A 23,053-nucleotide genomic window follows, 5' to 3' on the forward strand; every position below is an offset into this window, starting at 1 on the left:
AGTAAAAAAAAAAAAAATCACACCTGCAAAATCAGGATGGAAGGTAAGTTTACAGGGTAATAAAAAGATTTAAAACACAGAGGACTCCCCTCTGGACTCAGCTGCACAGTTACAAAAGACAGAATAAAGCTACCTTTGTAGCAAAGGAAATTCACAAGCCAAAACAAAGGATAACCGAACACATTTCCGTACCTTACCTACAATTTTTGTAATTTTAGATGGATCATTTCAGGTACATTTTCAGGAGATGTTGTACCTGCCTGGTCTCTCTCTCTGTCTGGAGAGGGAACAAAAAAAAGAGAGCCACAAACAAAACCTCCCCCCAGATTGGAAAGTTTCTTCTTTCCTCATTGGTCCTTCTGGTCAGGTGCCAACTAGGTTATTTGAGCTTCTTAACCCCTTACAGGTAAAGCGATTCAGTACAGCTGCCCAGGAGGGATTTTATACTACTCTTATCTCTGTTTATGACAACCCTCATCAGGGCCAGAAAAATCTCTCCTGAAATGTCCCCGGGGAGCTGCTGGGATCTAAGCTCTTTGGGAACCTGTCTCTAGGGTGCTGAACAGCCCGAAATCTGGCCCTCAGCTGTCTTGAAAATCTAGCCCTATCAGTGTCAGGCAACATTAAACCAGTGGCATTGTCCCATCAGAGTTCAAACTGGCCTAGTACTAGAAACTATCCAGTCCCACTGTGACTTCAGGCTGGGTGGAGCTTTCATTGTCCTTGATTTAGTGGATTGGGAAATAGGTGAGTCACTTGGACAGGATTCAGCCCATGGCTCCCTGGAAGGGCAATGCAGCTGTGAAGAGCAGAGAGACAGGCTCCAGGTGAGGGCAGATGGATGTTCAAGTAATGCCTAGTGCACTCTGGTGGGGTGTGTGTGCTGAGCAATGGTCATCCTGCTGAGAGGGTCCAATGCAGAACTGCCAGGCAAGGGATAAGGAGCCAGATCCTCAGCTGGTGTCAACCTGCACAGCTCCGTTGAAGTCAGTGTCAAAGTCAATGGAGCGATTCTGATTTCCACCAGCAGGGGAGCTGGCCCCATTGACTCCAAGGTAACGGCACCAAGTATTTAAACTGAGAGAGTTCACTCTGATTGCCTGGGTCTGACTCTCAGCGTTTGATAAACTCCGGGGGTCCCTCGACTCCCAAACGTGTACGGAGGGTTGGAATTTTCTGGAATCACAGATCGACTGGCCCAAAATATCGGTGTCCGCTTTGTTGAGAGGAGCATGTCAGTCGGAGAAGAGATCGAGACTTGTTGATGCTGGGCCCCAGGTCTAGCAAAATAGTATGTCAACTCTCTGTCAGGGCCCTCTTCTTACTTTCTCTTGCTGGGAATGGATGTTTGTGGGGTGAGTGATAACACTAGGAAGTCCCAGTCCCAGCTCTCGTTGGGACCCAGAGTGGAAACAAGCCATTCTCCTTGACAATTGTGAAATACCTGGAATCTGTTTCTCTAGGACAGTGACTAAATCAGCCCTCTCTTCCCAGTGATGAGGCCCCATCAGTCTGTTCTGATGCCTGAGATTAGTTCTCTAGATATGTCATTCCATTGTATCTATGTGGCCTTCTGAGGCGTGCAACGACTTTGTCTGATTGGTGCTTTCAGAGAAGTCTGGATTCAGATGGGGATGTGGGTTTGCTGCTCTGCTAGTCTTGGGAACCTGGCATGAAATTCTGGCCCCATTGAAATCAATGGCAAAACTCTTACTGACTTCAATAGGACAGGATTTCACCTCTGTGTGTGCGTGTCTGTCTGGAGGGTTTTATACTGCTGCCCATGACCGCATTATATCAGTGCATTTCATACAAAATCAATAGCAACAGACGGGCTTCATGGAGTTTGTATGATGCAACACCAGGTCCTGTTATCACTTGCATTTACTTATTTTAGGCAACTATCTTTAAACATGAGTTTAGGAAGGTTTCAGCTAGCACAGGGTGAATGTAGTTTGCCTGGCCAATGTCAATTGAGAGCACTTTTGTTTAAAACAAGTGTTTGAAAACCATAGACTCACTGAAGCGTAGGACTGTAAGGGACCTCAATAGGTCATCTAGTCCGCTCCCCTTCACTCAAGGCAGGACTACGTAATAACTGGACCATTCCTGACAAGTGTTTGCCTAACCTGCTGTTAAAAACCTCCATGTTCTACACTAGGTGAAAACGGCTTCCTACTACAGCTTTAAACTGGGGAACTCCTGGCTGTATCTTGTTTAAATCAGAGTATCTGAGAGTGATAGCATCCCCCCGCCCTTCTCTCCTCCTTGTTAAGGACAAAGATGGACTCCTGCGTGGAAGATGGGTGCAGATGGCAGAGGGAGAGTCAGGACAATGAAGGCCAGAGGCACGGTGTAAACTTGGATAAGGTCACTCAGTCAGGTGGAAAAATCAGGTAAGTGGCAGAGGTAAAATGAGGCAATAAATTGGCCCTCTGAAAGTACAGCACAGTGTCCAGCAAAGCACGCCACTGTCTTCTCTTAGAGGCTGATCGTTCAGGAGCCGGTTTGTCCCCTGGAGGCTAAGGCTCATTCAGCTGGGGAACGTCCATTTTCTGAGGCGTGGTGGGAGAACAGTCAGTGGAGGAGAGATCCCGTCTGGCCTCCGGACACGCACAACACAACGATTCACCTTCGGGGGTAGAATTCACAGAGCAGTTCTGCCTCTTCCACTCTCAATCTCACCATGGTTTTGGGGTCCTCGGCTTGCTCGAAGGGAAAAAGCTCACCCTGCCTTTGGAGTGGTGCTCCTCTCAGTATGCAAGAGGAGAAGTCTAGATTCACTAAACGAAGGCCGAGAAATACCATTTGCAGGTTGCCATTCAAGTTAAACAGGGATTTTGTCAATTGAAGTCCTTTTTTTTTTCCACTAAAGAAATATCCAGAACTATATTGCTCGCCTTGTTTGCTTATGTTAAGGCATTATTATTAGTGATCTTAACACCCACAAAACGCTGTGCGAATTTGAATCCCCACAAGCACCCTTGGGAGCAGGCAAGTGAGCATCAGTAAACTGATTTTTCAGATGGAGAAGATGAGTTGTGGCAACTTGCCCAACGCTATGCAGTGAGTTAGCAGCAGAGCCACGATTAGAACTCAGCGCGTCCTGCCTCACAGCCCCGCCTTGTTACCCCAGAGCATTTCTGGTTTTCCTTAAATTGAGCATTGGGTTTTTCCCTAAGTCAAAGCAATATAATTTCTGTTCTTAATGCAAAACCTGTGACGTGGGCAGCATGACTAATGAGTTAATCTGAGGGCTGAGCCCAATGGCAGAGACACCAAGGGAGCACTGTCTACTGGTTTTGCAGAAGACTAAGTCAGGAGAGTTTCAGAAAAGCGTGGCAGCCAAACGAACAAAATCTGTACTTGAGTGTCATGGTGGGGGTGGGGGTCTTGAAAATGTGGCCCAATTGACGGTGCCGAGCTCTTAAAAATCTGCACCTGAGCTCTTCTGAAAATCTGGCCCCATGCCTCAGTTTCCCTATCTTTAAAAGGTCACTCATAGCTTCCTACCTACAAGGTTAGTTTGCAGGCACAGCAATTGATGAAGACAAACTATTGTGGAAGGAGACTTCTTCTCCCAGTGTTTCATAGATTTATAGAAAGGGACCCTCTGAATCACCCAAATCTGACCTCTTGCATGAACAAGCCAGAGGGTTCCATTCAAGAAGCTCCTATCAGTAAATAGAAATTGAAATCAAAGCAGAAAAGCCTTCAACTTAAAGTGCAGCCAAATTATTGTAGGACTTCTCCTGCCCCACAGATTGTTGCCAAATGTGACCTTTTTGAAAATACTTTCCATAGTGAAACATCTGTACATTCATGTACTGTAAATTACAAACAGCAATAAGACAGTGTCAAAAGTTTCAGGATCGTTAGCAACCTCTTGGCATTTGCATCAAGTCCTTCATGTTGGCACTCTGAGAAAATACTGGGGAAAAAGCACGTCCACATGGTTTTGCAGAAGGAACCCTCTTGTTCATCAAGAGCCTGATCCAAAGCCAATTGAAATCATGAGTCTTTCCCCTGACTTCAGTGGGCTCAGGGTCTGGCTCTGACTCCCTTATTCGAATGCTTTGCTGATGGACACAGTGTAGTTTAACTTACCAAAAAAAAAAAAGTGTTTGCAAGAAGTTTCCCACAATCCTGGATTGAGGGAGGGTCTCTGCTAGCATGCCTTAGTCATTAGGGTTTAGGGATGAATGTGTGCTGAGCAAGGCTACTGCCATCTGGGCAGTGTTCATGTGTATAATTATGCTGGTGTTTAAAACAGACAAAAGAATTGCTGATCAGCAATTCTGGGCAGGGTACAGGTGGCAGAGCGTTTTAAAGGACTATTACAATGTACCAGGCAGGGGGAATGACTCAGAAGTGTTAGGTCACTTGTGGTTTTTCTTTCATGGTTTTGCTGTGAATGTTGACTTGTTTTTACTTAACAAGAAAGCAGTTGCTTTGTGTGTCAGCATGAAGCAGGGTAGTTACGGGACGGCTGCTGTTGCTCTTCAGAACAATTCATATGCTCACCAAACCATTTTTTGTTTGGCTTTCTGAAAAAAAGAAGACAGCATTTTAAATATAACTGAGAGCAAACGAGATTTCCAGTCTTTATCAGACAGGAGAAGCATTGCATAATTGTGGGTTGTTGTACCATAACCCTCTCAGCATTTTGGGTAAGGGACAGCTGGCTTAGGCAATTTCTCCTAAGGACGATAAAGCTGCACTCCACAGGAGTGCTGTTAAGAGACAACTTTATTTCTTTGCCCCTGGGTCAGGTTACAAAAGCCTGTACCTTGTCCTCTGACAAGGGCATGAATATCATGGACTCCAGCAACAAGAGTTACGTCTTCCCTATTTGATGCCAAAAAAGTACATTTGCATTATCATCAGCTAAAAATAACAACCACACACCAGTGCAGCCAACAAACATGTACACCCACAAAGGGGTGCTTGGGCTGGAGGATGGGGCACCTGGGCACTGGAAGGACCGCAAAAGACCCAGCAATCAAAATACCTCCAACACCTACAGAGCAAGGCTATGTCTGATATTTTAAGCAATGCCAAAATAAAGATTGTATTGCTAATTCCATGAGACGCTGCCCATTGCTCACTCCAGGGGTCACCAAAAAGACGACACTCAAAATGAACACAATCTCAAACAGCAAGAAATAAGCACTGGCAAAATGTGTGGCTTTTTTTTAAACTATATTCAAATCATTTATAGCTCTAGACATTATGAAATGGAACTTAAAAAGAATGTGAAGGAAAGGCAGAAAGTCCCAATGCAATCCATTTAAATGGTTTTTTGGGGGCTGTTTACTTTTTAATTATTACTACATAGCTTAACACTTAAAGGGGGAGAATAAAACACCTAAATACTTTCAGCCATGTCACGTGGAATAATTGGTGATCACTGCACAAAGCTACAGTGTTAGACACAGCTACCACGTCAAATAACTTCCAGTTGTTTATTTTACACCTCCTTGGAAACAAAACCCACATGAGAAAACATTCCAAAATACGCCCATATAAGATTACGATATCAGTAGAGGCTACATTGCTTTGCATCGTGATTTGCATTCTCAGTGATTAGGGTGGTGGTGGTGGTGGTTATTACTAGTTGTAGTATTTATAAGCAACATTGGGAGTTCTGTTTCAGCAACGTGGTCTTCAGTTTTTTTCAGAAGGTAGGAAAACCCTTTATAACTTCGCCACTAATGTATAATCGTAGAACGCATGGGAATCATATACAATAGACAAATTATTCAGATTTTGTCATCTTCTGTGCCCTGTGTGAGGGGACAATCCCAGTTAATCACATTTGCCCCCCCCAAAATATCAAGCAGTTGAAAGAATTGTTTACAAAAATATTCTTCAGGAGTTTTAAACACACATGGTGCGCTTGTATCATCAGTGCATCGTGGTAGCTGTTGAATCTGGTTTGGCAGTGAAGGAGGGTTAGTTGCATCTTTTGAAGCATCCAAACCTCCTGTATAAAATTCAGTAAAGCACGTGCCTAAACGCAAACTCTCTAAGTGTTTGCAAAGGGTCAGGATGCAAAAGTCAGGGCAGTCTCAGCAGTTATGTGCTTTAACTGCAACTCTCAAGCTACTCCCTCCCAAGCTGAAAATACATAAAGCAAACTTTCTAAATGTATCCATAAGAGACATTGGTCCTGGGGCTTTAGTCACTGCTTCAGTTTCTCCACCTTCAAAGATGACAGCCTCCAGTGTGTTGAAGATTGCTTGATCTTTGTCCAGCATTGACTTGATAGGTGGCGGTGTTGCTGTCTGCTGTGTCTGACACCAGGGTTTGAATGAGTTAGGGCTGTCTAATCAGCAGAGATATTGGGCAGCCCAACAAACTATTCTGTGACTCATAATTATCATCATCCAAGCGTGCAGCAAACCTGAGTTGTTCATGGCCACTTACACCCCTGGTTTCAATGACAACAGAAAATATTTCTGGCTGCTTGACTTTGTCCATAAGTTTTGAAAACACCTGATGCTACACTTCTTGAATTTGTTCATTGGTAATGTCGAGTCAGGCATACTGGCATTTCTTTTTCAGCCTTTGCTTAATTTCTCTGTCCGATGTATTCGTTGAAAGAAGCTCAGATAGCTTTTGAAGACTGCTTTCCTCATCTGTATGCCCCCATACCACCAGCTCTTGCCTCATAAAATACTAAATGCACTTAAGTTTGCTCCAAAAAACAACCGCAATTTGTAGCTTGCTCAACTTTGTTTTGTTGTAGCTGAACATCTACATTCACTTGGCTGATGTAAGCATGCGCTTTCTAAATGCCGTCTCTCTGGTCATTCAATTTCTCATGTCTATCTCGGACCATCCTTCCAATGATTCATGCCAATTGAAACAAATGCACAATCTCCACATTTACAAAAGCTAAGTTTCTTAACTGTGGCAAATCAGCACTCTGTGCAGAAGGCTTTCTTTCCCATTTTACACAGCACAAGCCATGGTCTATCCTTACACCAGTCACAGCTGAAAAAATCTCTCTTGCAGTGTCACCAGTCAGATCCATAGATGCAAACGGTTTCTCGTTTTGAAACAAGTCTCTCTGTGCTTTCAGTGTAATAATGCAACATGGTAGATGACAGTTTGGAGATAGTCCTCGGTTTCCTACTGTTTTTTGACCAGTACAGTTGAACCCTGGATTACATATGAATTTGAGCCACAATCATTCTCTTCAGTATTATTGGCAACAACAAGGATGGTGCTTACTGGGTTTCAGAGCAGACGTTGCTGGTTCAGGGCCCCTTTTTGGGTCTACCTCCCTCTTAATTTTATTCCACACTTGAATGCTCAGTCTCCGTCCGGGGTGCAGCAAGAGGCTTGAAGCAGGCTCTGAGATCCTGTCACCATTCCAGCCCGTCCCCTTGCAGGTGAGTGTTGCGTTGCAGACGAGCCCTTACCCTGAGCAAGGGGAAGATCAAGAATCAACAAGTCCGAATGGCCCATTAAGTGCTAAAGAGCACCTCCTTGTGGAGGGCCTCATTTATGAACAGAAAAGCCAGCCCAGAACATAAGCAAATCTTTCGCCCCAACATCCCAGTGGGACCACGAGCTCATTCTTAATCCATGTCCCCCCGGAGTCCTGTGTTCACCTCGACCCGGACTCTTCCTCCAGGGTTCTTTTGGTTCCAGTCTCTGTCCCTGGGGTTAGGTCTCTTGCCTCAACTGGAGAAACGTCCTTCTCTGCAGTCTTGGGTCCAAGGAGGTCTGTCCACTGTCCCTGGAGAAGAGTCACAATGGGTGATCCTTGCCAGGCTGGGCTTCTGGTAAAGCCCTCTGACTAGGAGGCTGCCCTCTTCAGGAGTTCCTCTTACAGACATCCCATGCTGGTAGGTTCCCCAGAGAGACCATGTCGTGACTCCCTCGCCAGTCCTCTGGCTCAGGCTTCTCTTGAGAGCTCTGGAGCCTCCTGTCTCCCTTTGGAGATTCTCTTACTGAGCTTGGGCAATCTCTCTTAGGCCCAGATACTTGTTTTGCTAATCAGCCCCCTGGGGCAGCCAGTTATCTCCTTCCTAAGGCAGGCTAGGCCCTAGCTCCCCACAAAGAGCGGCTGCCCTGGGACAGATCCATTTGTGTGTGTTAGCGTTTCTATTGCCCTCCCTTCATTTTCATTGCTCTGTTACCGGTGAAACTGTTTTACGACCAGGGCGCGCAGCAGATCACACAAGGACAACCCAGCAGACAAGCGTAAGGCTGAAGAAATGCTAGGCGACGTTAAATATGAGCGACAGTTCTAAGCCAGCCGTCCGACCAACCCGACACGCAGGGGAGAGAACCTGCTAAGCGAATAACAGTGATGGTGTCTGGTGTGACGCGTATGGCAATTTCCTGCCATGTCCTCAGGAGACCTTACTGAATTAAGTAAAAGTATCTTCCGGGTCTGTTGTGTTAAATGAATGGTTTGTTGTGGGCTGGGATTGTATGTAACCTCCGGAGCGGGGAGCTGTGACAGATGTGAGACCTGGGCGTTCACAGGACTATATTGAACAATGTGGCAGACAAGAATGGACTTTTGGAACAAAAAGGGTTAAGTGAATGCAAATTCCCCACCTCTGGTTATGCAAAAACCCAGCCTTTTGAAACTACACCGGTGAGAAGGGAGCCATTGTTTGTTGATCACCTGTTACATGAGGCGCAGGTCAAAGGCCCAAGATGTACAAAAGAGAGACAGAAATATTCATGGTGGCTCTGGTTCTGAATCTGAGACAGTGGCAACCATGAGAAAAACCCAGCGGTGGGTTTTGAAGGACTACCAGAGCTGCAGTAGGAGTTGGGGGTGATCTCTGGGGAGTTTTTTACCCTGCACATATGTGCTTTTATTGATTTTAATATGTTTTCTCTGTAGTGTGTTCACCATAAAAATAAATGTGCTTGTTTAGAAAGAGCTGAGGGTGACTTATAACTAATCGCCATTAAGCTCTTCATACCCTGTGGAGAAAAAACAAAGAGTAGACGCTGGCCTTTTAGGTGGTCTGGCTTGCTCATGGTATCACAGTGTAGGCAGGGAACTATGCAGCCTGGAAAACCCAGGTCAGGAGGGAGAGAGACATGGGTCTTTGCCCAAGAGAGTTGATGACTGAGTTGCTGGGAACTTATTCTGTTCATTCCCTCTGGGGCACCTGGCATTGGCCACTGTCGGAAGATGGGATACTGGGCTCGATGGACCTTTGGTCTGACCCAGTAGGGCCGTTCTTATGAGGGGCATTTAACATTGCTTTCAAGAGTCAGTCTCTCTCCCTGCCCTGAGACCTGAGGCTATTACCAGCAGGACAGTGGGGTGGGAGGAGGTATTGTTTCATATTCTCTGTGTGTATATAAAGTCTGCTGCAGTTTCCACGGTAAACATCTGATGAAGTGAGCTGTAGCTCACGAAAGCTCATGCTCAAATAAATTGGTTAGTCTCTAAGGTGCCACAAGTACTCTTTTTCTATAGTAGTAAGTAACTCAAGGTGCTGGGAAGGGTAAATGAAGCGGAGCACAACCCTTACTGCTTTTGTCTTGCAGAGATAAGTTAAGGTGGGGCAATGAAAGTGTTGTCAGGATTTCTGCTGCAAAGAACTTGGAAGAAACTGCATTATTTTTAAATAATATTTGTTCAGGGCAATGAAGCAATCGGGGAATCATTCTAAAAGATCACATTTCTCATTTAAGTTGAAAAGACCTGAGTACAGTTTTAATCTTCATTGTGTGGAAGATTTTCTGGTATGTGTGTAATAATGCACCATGTCTCTAAGAAATGCAATACTGTGTGGCTAGTCAAAGTCTTTGGGTCGCAGTGCTCAGGGGCATAGTTAGTTTATATTTGTACTGATTTTTACATTTCAGTCTTCTGTACTTGTCAGACAGCGGCCTCTCTAAAAGACAAGCAGGGTCCCTTTGGAGATTGCTAATAGTGAGAAAATGCATCTCTCTGGGATCCCACATTTAACAGGAACTGAAAAGACAAAAAAACCTCCAAAGTAACAAAGTATATTGGCATCAATTCTGAAACACTTTCTTTTTATTAGCAATACAAATGTGTTTTCCAGATGTTCTTTCGAACTGACTTGACATTTTCACAACCCCCCAGTGTTGGGAAACCTGCCTTTTTACTTACCTATTTCAGCGTCACAGTAGCTTAGCCAGGGAAGACAATAACTTGCCACCTTTTCTATTGTTTTACTTTTTGAAGATGTAACAATTAATACATTATTAATGATTGATGCTTAGAAAAACTTGACAGCGGGTAGGCTGCTGGTGTGCCGATACCACTGCTGATCGTGTTGACCACTATTGTCTCGTTAAAAGAACAGGAGGACTTGTGGCACCTTAGAGACTAACACATTTATTAGAGCATAAGCTTTTGTGAGCTACAGCTCACTTCATCGGATGCCTAGAATGGAACATATAGTAAGATAGATAGATATACATACAGATAAGTTGGAAGCTACCATACAAACTGTGAGGGCTAATTAGTTAAGATGAGCTATTATTAGCAGGAGGAAAAAAAGACAAAAACTTCTGTAGTGGTAATCAAGATGGCCCATTTAGACAGTTGACAAGAAGGTGTGAGGATATTTAAGGAAATAGATTCAATATGTGTAATGACCCAGCCGCTCCCAGGCTCTATTCAAACCCAAGTTAATAGCATCTACTTTGCATATTAATTCAAGCTCAGCAGTTTCTCTTTGGAGTCTGTTTTTGAAGCTTTTCGGTTGCAAAATTGCCACCCTTAAAGCTTTTACTGAGTGGCCAGTGAGGTTGAAGTGTTTTCCTACTGGTTTTTGAGTGTTAGGGTTCCTGATGTCAGATTTGTGTCCATTTATTCTTTTACGTAGAGACTGTCCAGTTTGGCCAATGTACATGGCGGAGGGGCATTGCTGGAACATGATGGCATAGATCACATTGGTAGATGTGCAGGTGAACGAGCCTCTGATAGTGTGGCTGATGTGATTAGGTCCTATGATGGTGTCACTTGAATAAATATGTGGAAGAGTTGGCATCGGGCTTTGTTGGAAGAAACATTGTTGTACTCAGTGTTTTTATTGTGTGGTGTGTGGTTACTGGTGAGTATTTGCTTCAGGTTGGGGGGCTGTCTGTAAGCGAGGACTGGTCTGTCTCCCAAGATCTGTGAGAGTGAGGGATCATTCTTCAGGATAGGTTGTAAATCTTTGATGATGCGCTGGAGAGGTTTTAGTTGGGGGCTGAAGGTAACAGCTAGTGGCTTTCTGTTATTTTTTTTGTTGATATTGTCTCGTTGTTTCCTTGTTCTCCCCCTTCTCTTTAGACCCACCTGTTGTCTCAAGCTTACATCGTAAGCTCTTTGGTGTGGGGAATGATTTTTGTTCTGCGTTTGTAGAGTGCCTAGTACAGCCTCGTTCAAACAGGAATTATTCAGGGAAGTCCTATGGCCTGTGTTATGCAAGAGGTCAGGCTAGATCGGGGTAGGCAAACTTTTTGGTCCGAGGGCCACATCTGGGTATGGAAATTGCATGGTGGGCCATGAATGCTCACAAAATTAGGGGTTGGGGTGCGGGTGGGAGTGAGGGCTCAGGCTGGGGGTGCGGGTTCTGGGGTGGAGCCAGAAATGAGGAGTTCAGGGTGCAGGAGTGGGATTCAGACTGGGGCAGGGGCGCAGGAGGGACGGGTGAGGGCTCCGGCTGGGGGTGCAGGCTCTGGAGTGCAGGACCGAGGGGTTGGGAGGGCGGGAGGGGGATCAGAGCTGGGGTTGGAGGAGGTGAGGAGTGGAGGCTCCAAGCGGCGCTTACCTCAAGCAGCTCCTGGAAGCAGTGGCATGTCCCCTCCTCCGGCTCCTATGCGGAGGCGTGGCCAGGTAGCTCTGCGTGCTGCCGTGTCCACAGGTGCTGCCCCTGCAGCTCCCATTGGCCCCATTTGCTGGGGCGGCGCTTGGGGTGGGGGCAGCGTGTGGCGCCCCCTGACTGCCCCTATGCATAGGAGCTCGAGAGGGTACGTGCTGCTGCTTCCGGGAGCTGCAGAGAGCAAGCCCCTGACCATGCTCCCCAGCAGGAGCTCGAGGGCCAGATTAAAACGTCTGAAGGGCCAGATGTAGATCCTCAAGCTCTGCAGTGTGCCCTAGATGCAGTGAAATAAATAACATTAATAAAGCCTCATGAACACCAATGACTTTAATATTCGAGTCCCCCACACCAGGGCCTATTGTTAGGGCTGGTATTGCAAATATGGCCCTCCTTTTTTGCAGTTCTCCCTGCAGCACAATAGCTTGTGAGCTGTCACAGCGTGAGGCCAATAAGATTGTTTTGCTTCAGTTTTCCCTTCTTTACTGATGTCACCCGTGTTTAGTTTGGTTGCACGCTCTGTCTCAGTGTAAGGTTAGCTGTTGGTCATTCAGATTTGCAATTTGCTGTCAATGCTGAAACTAACTTAGGCCTGGACTGAGGGCCAATGGTGGTACTCCTGTGCTTGAAGTTAAGCACATGCACAAGTGTTTGCAGGATCGGGGCCTATGTGCCTTGCGGACTACTCACACCAGAATAAAAGATGTATTCACAAACAAGTTTGAAAAATACATTTTAACTAAGATGTTTTAAAACCCTGCCAGTAGACAGGACCAGGGGAATGCTAGCAAGGGACCTAGGCTGCTGCTCAGTCAGCTACCACATGCCACAACACAACATGTCCTGTTTACACAAGGCTTTTACATCATCTTAGCTAAACCATGTCAGCTAATATGTTCTAAAAGTAAACCGCGTACCCAGGTGTGAACAGGGCTTTGGAGTGGTGACCAGGAGGTATAAGCCGGTGGCTCTGACTGTGGCCCTGAGATGGTTCCCACTGAAAGCAATGGTAAGATTCCTGCATACTTCGCTGGTTCTTGAACTGGGCCCTGACGGCGTGAGGGTGCATGGAGCTCTTCCTTTTGCTTTGAAGAACGCAAAGGAAAATCAGCCTTTCCTTTGAAAACCATCCACTGCTGCTGTTGCACGGTGCACAAGGATGAATCCAGCAGAGAACCTCCAGCACGTGAGAGCCTGCCTGATTTGTGTGTTGATAAACTGAGCAGACACAAGGGTTAAGAACCGGTGTTTTCTGCTCTGGCAAGTGCAAGGTCCCTGCGATTTCCACATCAGAGACTACTGAGTGCCCAATTCTCCATTGCCTTGTGACTTGTGTAGCCTTTTACACTGCTTCTGATCGGAGACGTCCCCTTTGCACTGGTGCGACCGACTGCACGCAGCGGGGCAATGGAGAATCAGAGCCTGGGACTTTTAGAGGAAAACTACAGTCAATTGATGGATCTCATGGTAAAGCATGAGGGCTTCTCCTCCTTAGGGTTAAATGGAGGCATCTCAGCGATCTTTCCTTTGGGGGCAGATCCTCTCCCCTCCCCCTCAAAGCTGTGCCATGCCCTAGATGCAGTGAAATCTCTCGAGTTCAGGCTTGTGGGGAGGAGGAGAGAAAATGTTGCAGGGCGTTCCCACGGCTGCGTGCTGTGACACCCAGCTCGCCAGAAGCTCCATGTGCCAATGTGTGTAGAAGGGCAGGTGAATCTACTAACTGTGCAGAGCAATTGGCCACTGGCTCCCACGCAGCGGGCGTGCTGAGGCCATGGAGCATGGTGACTGCTTGAATACATTTGCTGCCATCTGCAGGTGGGAGGGCACAGATTCTTCCTCCTCCTCCAGCTGGAGGCTGGGGTGATGTGGGAGGAAGGATGTGGGGCTTTGAGTTTCGATTCCCAGCAAGCTCCTCCCTTAAAAGGAGTATTTGTGGCAGCATGGATCCTATAGCCATGGTTTTCTCATCACCTTTTACTGTGATGCGCATAAAGGAACTGTGGCAACAGTAAACAGGGTGTTCCATGCAATGTCACCTCACGTTGCGGGGTTTCTTCTACAGAAAGTGGGGTTTAAAAAAAGATTTTTTTGCTGAGTGCAGGGAGGCTTTTTGGGTAACGGAAAGAGAATTAAGGTCCGATTCTGAAATCACTGAGAATTTTGCTTGAGAATTGCAGAATTGGACCCAGAGCACAGCAAATTTTGTTATCCCAAAATCAGGCAATTCTCAACGTTAACTATTTCCCCCATTCCCTCTCTTCGTAGAGAGTCTTTCCAGGGCAATCTACTTGGTTTGTCACCCTCCGTGATGGAACCAAATTAGAGCTGGGTGAATAACGCATTATTCGGTTTGTTGGCAATTCCAAAAAATTGCATTATTGGGTTTGTTTTTTTTTTAATTTTGAGCATTTTTTAACATTTTCAAAATGTTTAAAAACAAAAATTAAAGGAAATTCCCAAATGAAAAGTCACTTCAAATGAAAAGTCTTGTTTCAGAAATGTAGAAATGAAACATTTTGGGGGGTTTGGGGTTTTTTTTCGACCCAAGCAATTTGGTGAAATCAACATGAATTGGCTAAATGTTTTGGAGCTGCTGAATCTGCATTTTTCACCCTCACCAAAAACATTTTTGGTTGAAAAATTTTGCCCAGCTCTAGACCAAATGTCCTGGTTGGGGGGAAACGTTAGGTAGGGAGATCTCAGGGTCTGCTGGTCAGTGGATGTGATGATGCCAGTGGTGTCCCATGGGAGATGTGTAAATAGCCCCTGTGCATCCCATCTGTGTGGCACCCTTGTCCTATCAAAACTATGGAATCCAAACCTGATCCCAGTGCTCACATAAAGACACCCCCATTTATCTTAAGAGTTTGATCCAAGAGTTGAACTGTGTAATCTCACCACAGCCATGAAAGCACTTGTTTGAGCACAACTCCATGCTGCTACTGCGTTGTGTTTAAACAAGAGCTTCTGCCCTCACAATCTATTCGTTCATCCCACATAAATGAGTCACTGAGCCTAGTGTTTTAAATCTGTTTTACGCCCAGAAATCCGCGTGTCAGCGTTTTGTACAGTTCCAGTTACAAAGCCTGCACCCATAAGAAAACCAAAACATGAATAACACAAAGGGATGGTTTTCAAAGTTTATCGTGGGCACTGCGATGGTTGTGTTTCACACAGCCCATTTACAGTACATTTCTGTCTCTTGCAAGGGCTTGCAGTGCCAGTGTACTCAGGAACAAGTTGCAAGATGTGTAGAAGATTGTTGCAATTGTGTACTGATAAGACAGCCTGTTTTGGCAAGGCAAGGGAAGGCAAGGAATTACTCTAAATTTGCGTGGGGTTCCTGCACAGTGAGCAGGCTTGCATCATGATAGCTTTGACAACTTAACATTATGTAAAATGACACTTCCAAAAAACTACCGGCATCCAATGTGTTACATGAGTATTATACAGTTTTGTTAAGCTAGAAAGGATCTAAATTACTGTCTGGCAGATTGTCATTTTTTAAAAAATTTATGAGCTGTTTACTGTCTTCTGTGTTTTTCTTTTTGACTCATTTAACTGGTCTTTTGATCTTAATATGAAACTAGACACAAAATTACGGTGAAAAACACTTCATAACTGAAGATATGTTCTTTATTTTTGCCTTGTACTTTTTGAGTATAATTTAGTTCAAACCAAATAATAATACAGTGTGTCTAAACTTTGCCAGTCAGTTGTTTCTTTGAACAGCTGTCCTCATCTTACATTATAAATAGTCTCTGGACTTAGGCAAAGGCTCAACTAACTGCCTGATGTTTATGATTAGGACAGGTTGAAAAGTTACTGGCAAAATCCATTTTTCAAAGGAAAACTGGGTTTTTGACAAGTTGAATTTTTTTTGGCAAAACTTTTTTTTTTCACAGAAATTTTTGAGTTTTCATTGAAAAACCAAACACCTGAAAATGGAAAAGTTCTTGGGTTTTGGCTGAAACTTTTTGGTTTTGAGTTTTTTCCCCCTCCCCCCCAAAAATGTTGACTAAAAAGATTTTTTCCTATTTGTTAAAATTTTCCATGGGTTGAGGAGGAAGCTGTTTAAAAAAACAGCTCTGCTTATGACTAGTTGGATGGAATTAGAGCTGGCTGTAAATGTCACCATGTTGGTATTAAATATGAACCTTTGTATTGGTGAGGTTAATTCACCACTGAAGTTAATGGGAATTTTGCCATTCACTTTATTGGGAGCAAGATTGGGCCAACATGAATGAGGGGACTCCCTAACCTTGCGTAGTTTTCTGCTATGCTCAGGGCTCCTTTCATTACCATGCTTGCCTGGCATAGGAGAACAAATAGAGCGAGGTGAATAACAGACTTTTGGTTTGCTGGGGAAAATATTGTTCATGTTGAATGGAAACAGATTTTTTTTTTTTAGTTTTCAGCTAATTGAAAAGGTAAAAAACCCCTCCCAACAAAACCCCGAAAATTTTGTTTCAGGTTGAATGAAATGTTTCTTTTTTATTTTGAGCATTTCAATTTAAAAATAATTGAAAAAAATAAAGAAAATTTCAAAACAAAGTAGTTTTGAATTGAAAAACCAAAATGTTTCATTTTGAAAATGTCAAAACATAATGTTTTGGGGTTTGGGCATTTTTCTTTTTAGGTTTTTTCTGGCTGAAACAATTTGGCAAAATCAACACCAATTTGTGAAATGTTTTGTTCAATCCAAATCTACATTTTTGACTGAAAAAAAGTTGTGGTCCAAAAATTTTGCCCAGTTGTAGTTACACAAGAGCTGTATGCATCACTGCTTGTTCTACTTTCCCACGAGTACAATATGTGTGTGTTTGCAAGGGGCTTTGCAATCCTGTGTCCAACATGTATTTTTCTGTTCCCATTCTAGGTCTCTAGGTTGTCTCTGACTGAGGGACACAAGGAGACACTTGGATATCATCAATAATAATTCTCTTACCTTTGTCAACCCTGAACACAGATCTTAGGGGTGTTTCTCCAGTTTACCTGAAAGGTGAGGCACTTTCTGTTAATGTTCAGATTCCTTCTGGGCTCTGTCTCAGGAGGACAGGTTGATCCTTTGCTGATAGACTGGGAAGCCAGCCTGTACTTGCATTGACTGCTGCTGCTTCTCTTTGCTGCTCTGTGTCTGACATTTGTTTTAAGGAATCTGCCATGAAGAGCACTTTACTTAGGGTATGTCCGTACTCAGGAGCAAGGGAAGCTCCCTAAAAGTGGGGGAGGGCGCCATCAGTGCCTGAGCCGCTGGAGTATGGACTTTGGCTACAGAGACAGAAGGGGGTTTTCCATCACCGTAGTAAATCCACCTCCCCGAGAAGCGGTAGCGAGGTTGACAGAAGAATTCCTCTCTCAGCTAGCGATGTCTATACCAAAGCTCAGGCCTGGTCTACACTAGGATTTTACAGTGGTATAGCTACATCTCTCAGGGGTATGAAAAATCCACACCCCTGAGAGACCTAGCCCCGGTGTAGGCAGCACTAGGCTGATGGAAGAATTCTTCCACCGACTTAGCTACCACCTCTCAGGGAGGGGGATTACCTACTCAGGCAGGAGAAGCCTTCCTGTTGGTGCAGGTAGTGTCTACACTGAAGTGCTACAGCAACACAACTGTAGTGTTTTAAGTGTAGACGTACCCTTAGGTCAGCTCAACTACGTCTTTCACACCCACGAACAATGTAGCCAGGTCAGCCTAAGTGTTAGGTGTGGACCAGGCCTTGGTGTCATCCATCTGTGACTCCATTCTGTGACCACTGACTACCAGCCCTGCTGGGATTCCTCGGGGCAGTAAATGCCGGGTCCGATTCTGCCTGGCTCTCATGCTGATGTATGGCTGGTTAGGAGAGAACATAAGAAAGGCCATAGTGAGGGTCAGACCAATGGTCCATCTCGCCCAGTGTCCTGTCTTCTGACAGTGGCCAGTGCCAGACACTTCAGAAGGAATGAATAGAACAGGGCAATTATCCAGTGATCCATCCCTTATTGTCCTCTCCTAGCTTCTGGAAGTCAGAGGTTTAGGGACACTGAGAGCAAGGGCTTATGTTCCTGACCATCTTGGCTAATAGCCACTGATGAATCTATCCTCTGGGAACTGAGCTAATTCTTTTTTGAACCCAGTTATACTTTTGGCCTTCACAACATCCCCTGGCAAGGAGTTCCACTGGTTGACTATGCGCCGTGTGATGAATTACTTCCTTGTGTTTGTTTAAACCTGCTGCCTGTTCATTTCACTGGATGACCCTTGGCTCTTGTGTTATGTGAAAGGATAAATAACACTTCCCTATTTATTTTCTCCACACACAGTCATGATTTTATAGACTTCTATCGTATCCTCCCTGAGTCGTCTTTTTCCCAACTTTAACAGTCCCAGTCTTTTTAACTTCTCATACGGAAGTTGTTCCATCCCCCTCATCATTTTTGTTGTCCTTCTCTGAACCTTTCCCAATTCTAATATATATATTAGAATTATATATATATAATTATATAATATATATATATATTTATTTGAGATGGGGACACCAAATCTGCACGCAGCATTCAAGGTGTAGGCACACCATAGATTTGTATAGTGGCAATATAATATTTTCTGGCTTTTCTATCCCTTTCTCAATGGTTCCTAAAATTCTGTTTGCTTTTTTGACGGCCACTGCACATTGAGCAGATGTTTTCAGAGAATGATCCACAGTGACTCCAAGATCTCTTTCCTGGCTGGTAATAGCTAATCTATACCCCATCATTTTATATGTATATATTTAGGATTGTTTTCCCCCTAATGTGCAAGGAAAACTGCAGTTTGCATTTATCAACATTAAACTTCAACTGCTGTTTTGTCACCCAGTTTTGTGGATCTCACAGTCTCTTTGCAGTCTTACAGTCTCTAACTCTTCACAGTCAGCTTTGGACTTAACTATCTTGAGTAATTTAGTATCATCTGCAAACTTTTCTACCTTACCGTTTACCCCCTTTTCCAGATCATTTATGAATATGTTGAATAGGACTGGTCCCAGTACAGAGCCCTGGGGGACACCACTATTTGCCTCTCTCCATTCTGAAAACTGACCATTTATTCCTACCCATTGTTTCCTGTCTTTTAACCAGTTACTGATCCATGAGGGGACCTTCCCTCTTATCCCATGAATCCTTACTTTGCTTAAGAGCCTTTGGTGAGGGACCTTGTCAAAGGCTTTCTGAAAGTCCCAGTACACTGTGTCCACTGGATCACCCTTGCCTACCTACTTGTTGACACCCGCAAAGAATTCTAATAGATTGGTGAGGCGTGATTTCTCTTGACAAAAGCCAGGGAAATGTTGACTCTTCCCCCAACCAATTATGTTCATGTATGTGTCTGATAATTCTATTGTTGTTTGTAGTGTGGTTGGAGTCAGATTGGTCCCAGGATATTAGAGACACAAGGTGGGTGAGGTAATATCTTTTACTGGACTTGCTTTTGTTGTTGAGAGAGAAGCTTTTGAGCTACACAGAGCTCTTATTTGGGTCTGGGAAAGGTACTTGGAGTGACACAGCAAATTACAAGGTGGGACAGATTGTTTAGTATATAAGTAGTTAACACATACTATGAAAGACCATTCAAGGGGAAGTGGAAAATTAACACCTCTGCAGTCATAGAGCAAAAAAGTGTGTGTGTGTGTGTGTGTGGGGAGGGTTAGTGGGTTACAGATTGTTGTAATAAACCATAAATCCAGTGTCTGTACTGAGTCCATGATTTCTAATGTCTAGCAAAGCTATTAATTTAAGTTTCCAGGCTTGTCTTTTAAAGGTATTGGGCAGGTTTCTTTTAACAATAAGGACTGAGAGGAGTGATGGTTTTGTGAAAGGTTGTTCACCCACAGATGATGTGGTGTTTGTGTCTTTTATCATTTTTTTTTTTGTATGAGTTCATTTGAGAACTTAGTGATCGTCTGGTTTCACCTGTGGATCCTGCCCATGCCTATCACAACATGTGGTATACCTCATCCGGTGCACTTAATGCACCAATAACAACTATGTGGGTGAAACCAGGCCATTAAATGCCCCTTTATGTAATGATTGTTGGGAACTTTAAGAGGCTACTGCCCAAGGCACGGGGCTGCATGGCAAAGCCTGATCAGAGATCAACTGTGTAGTCTCAGGGGTTCCCTGGGTGCAATCACGGGAACTAGGGGGTTGTTTGTCAGGGGTGTGTGTGTGAGAGAGAGAGGCGCAATGCTCGTAGAAAGCAGAGGAGAAAGCCAGCAGATAGGGACTCAAACCTGGGTCTCCCAGGTGAGTGTCCTGCTCACTATGCTATCGAGTCAAACTCATGATCTCTCTGGCCCAATGAGTGCTTAAGGATTTTATTAAAAAGTAAAGCAACTTTAATAGGAGAGAGAGAGAGCCACCCTAGAACACCCACTAGCCCAGGGGTTAGGGCACTCTCTGGGAGGTGGGAAATCTGGGCTTAAGCCCCTGCTCGGAATCAGGCAGACTGGGAATCAGAGCCCCGGTCTCCATCTCCCAGATGGGTGCTCTAACTACTGGGTACAAGGAAGGCACTGCCATGGCCTTGGTTTTTTGCAGGAAAGGCCTGACCTAGCTTAGGAACAAGGTTCAGGCTGTGAACCCTGAACAGAGATAGGTTCCTCCCTCCAACCTGGATTTAGGTACTGAACTCCCTTTGAGGGGCAGGGCTTAGGCCACACTCTCCTCCTTGACATCTCCTATTGGCGAGCGCCGGTGACTCCCGGCTGGCTGGCTTTTGTGAATCCCGTTCGTAGGGACCTCTCTCTCCCCGTTCATTGTGAAGGGCGCCTGGGCACCCAACTGGCTTCCAGTGGGCGGCAGGGCTCCTCAGTGTCAGTGGTTGCAATGCTGAGTCGAGGTCCCTTTTGTGAATCTGGTCCTTTACCTTGTGCACTTTCTGTGCAGATCTCCGTGTGTTAGTGTAGCTTCTGCATTTAATTTTCTTGCTTTGTATGAACAAAAGAGAAAAAATTAGCCTGTACTTATTTGTGTTAATATTTAAATGGCCGAGTTAAGCTTTGAAGTTCTGATCTGTTTGAATGTGTTGACACTTGGATTTTTAGTCATGTTTTCACATGGGTTAATAAGCGAATGTTAAGTAATATGATGGTGAATTCTAGTGTTAGGTTTAATAGGGTGCAAAGGCAGTTTAAGGGTTAAACATAATTAGCAGCAGACATTGGTGTCCTGGAATATTTGTGTAGCGTCTGCACTAGAATTCACCATCAGGTTAGTTAACAAGTGTCCGAGTCACACCATCTTTGCTGCTTCTCTTTGGTGGGAGAGTTTCCTGCTAGGCTGGGTTAATTGAGCCCCTAAATAAAGGGCCTGGTTGTCAAATGTGCTGAGCATCCAGCAGTTCCACTGAAATCCAGAACAGAGTCATAGATTCCAACATCAGGAGGGATCATTGTAGTCCGACCTGCTGTATCTCACAGGCCTGAGAACTTCCCCAGAATAATTCCCAGAACAGAGCTTTTAGAAAAACATCCAGTCTTGATTTAAAAATTGTCAGTGATAGAGAATCCATCACGATCCTTGACAAATTGTTCCAGTGGTTAGTTACTCTGACAGTTAAAAATGTATGCCTTCCTGTCAGTCTGAATTTGTCTAGCTTCAACTTCCAGCCATCGGATGGTGTTAGACCTTTCTCTGCTAGATTGAAGGGCCCATTATTAAATATTTGTTCCCCATATAAATACTTTTTGACTGTCATCAAATCATCCCTTAAATTTTTCTTTGTTAAGCTAAATAGATTGAGCTCTTTGAGTCTCTCTCTATAAGGCAGGTTTTCTAATCCTTTGATCATTCTTGTGGCTCTTCTCTGAACCATTTCCAATTTATCAACATCCTTCTTGGATTGTGGGCACCAGAACTGGACACAGGACTCCAGCAGCAGTTGCACCAGTGTGAAACACAGAGGTAAAATTAGTTCTCTGTCCCTACTCCAAATTCCCCTGTTTATGCCTCCCAGGATCACATTGGCCACAGTGTCACAATGGGAGCTCACGTTCAGCTGATTATCCGGCACGACCCCCAGATCTTTTTCACAGTCACTGCTTCCCAGGATAGAGCCCCCGCCATAAGTATGGGGTTACATTCTTTGTTACGAGATGCATACATTTAGCTGTATTTAAAAGCATATTGTTTGCTCACACCGTTTCCCAAGCAATCCAGATTGCTTTGTATCAGTGACCTGTCTTCTTCATTGTTTACCACTTCTCCAATTTTTGTGTCATTACAAACTTTATTGGTGATGATTTTATGTTTTCTTCCATGTTAAATCGTGTGGGGCCAAGAACAGACCCTTGTGGGCCCCCTCTGGAAACAAACCAGTTCAATGATGAGTTCCCATTTCATTTTGAGATTAGTGTTTAGTCCATTTAATGTGGGCCATGATAATTTTATATTGTTCTAGTTTTTTAATCAGAATGTTGTGTGACACCAAGTCAACCCCCTAAGTCAACCCCCTACAGACGTCTACGTCTCTTACATCAGCACTAATGTCTTTATGAACCAAAGTTGCAATCTCCTCAAAAAAAAGAAAACAAATGTCAAGTTAGCTTGACAGGACACGTTGATTTGCATTAGTTATATAACCCTCCTTTAATTCTTTATTAATCGTGTCCCTTATAAGCCAGTCCATTATCTTGCCTGAGATCAATGTCAGGCTTTAGACCTATAATTAACTGGGCCATCCCGTTTACCCTTTCAAAATATTGGCACAACATTTGCTTTCTTCCAGTTTTCTGGAACTTTCCCAGCACTCGAAGACTTATTGAAAATCAATATTACTGCCTTCCTTATTCCGAAACATCATCATCGACTGGGAATGAGGAAGAAGAGTTGCATTAGCTTGCCTGTACAACTGGGAAAAGTCACTGCTTTCATTTGGGCCTGTGCGCTGTTCCTTCTGGGCTCCTAGTTTTGTAGACCAACAACCACTAGGAAAGTCGCAACAGCAATAACTTCTCATTTCTATGACAAGAAACGGGTTTTTAGCGTTCTTCATTTGAAAAATGATCTCGCTGCTTTTTATAACTTCGCATTAGTGACCCAACCCACGCTAGCTGATATGAGCAGTACTCACTGGTCACTATTATTTGTTACGTCATTCTCCTTTATGATGCATGTATTTTTTGTAGGCAGGCAGAACTCAAACGAATATGTGGTCGCTGCTCTAAGGTGAATGCTGTTGGAGACCCTGATCCTGCACAGAGTTA

General features: G+C 44.4%; 1 long non-coding RNA gene across 3 annotated transcripts in view; it reads left to right on the forward strand.

The window, feature by feature from the left end:
• Positions 1-23,053, forward strand: part of LOC125633257 (uncharacterized) — a 317,997-nt gene that overhangs the window by 29,038 nt on the left and 265,906 nt on the right. For all 3 annotated transcript variants that reach the window (XR_012667898.1, XR_007355547.2, XR_007355549.2), the window contains exon 2: positions 16,705-16,827. This is a non-coding gene — a long non-coding RNA (uncharacterized LOC125633257). The remainder of the gene's footprint in view (positions 1-16,704; positions 16,828-23,053) is intronic.

This window comes from Caretta caretta, chromosome 3, assembly GCF_965140235.1.
Source record: "Caretta caretta isolate rCarCar2 chromosome 3, rCarCar1.hap1, whole genome shotgun sequence".
Taxonomy (NCBI): Eukaryota; Metazoa; Chordata; order Testudines; family Cheloniidae; genus Caretta; species Caretta caretta.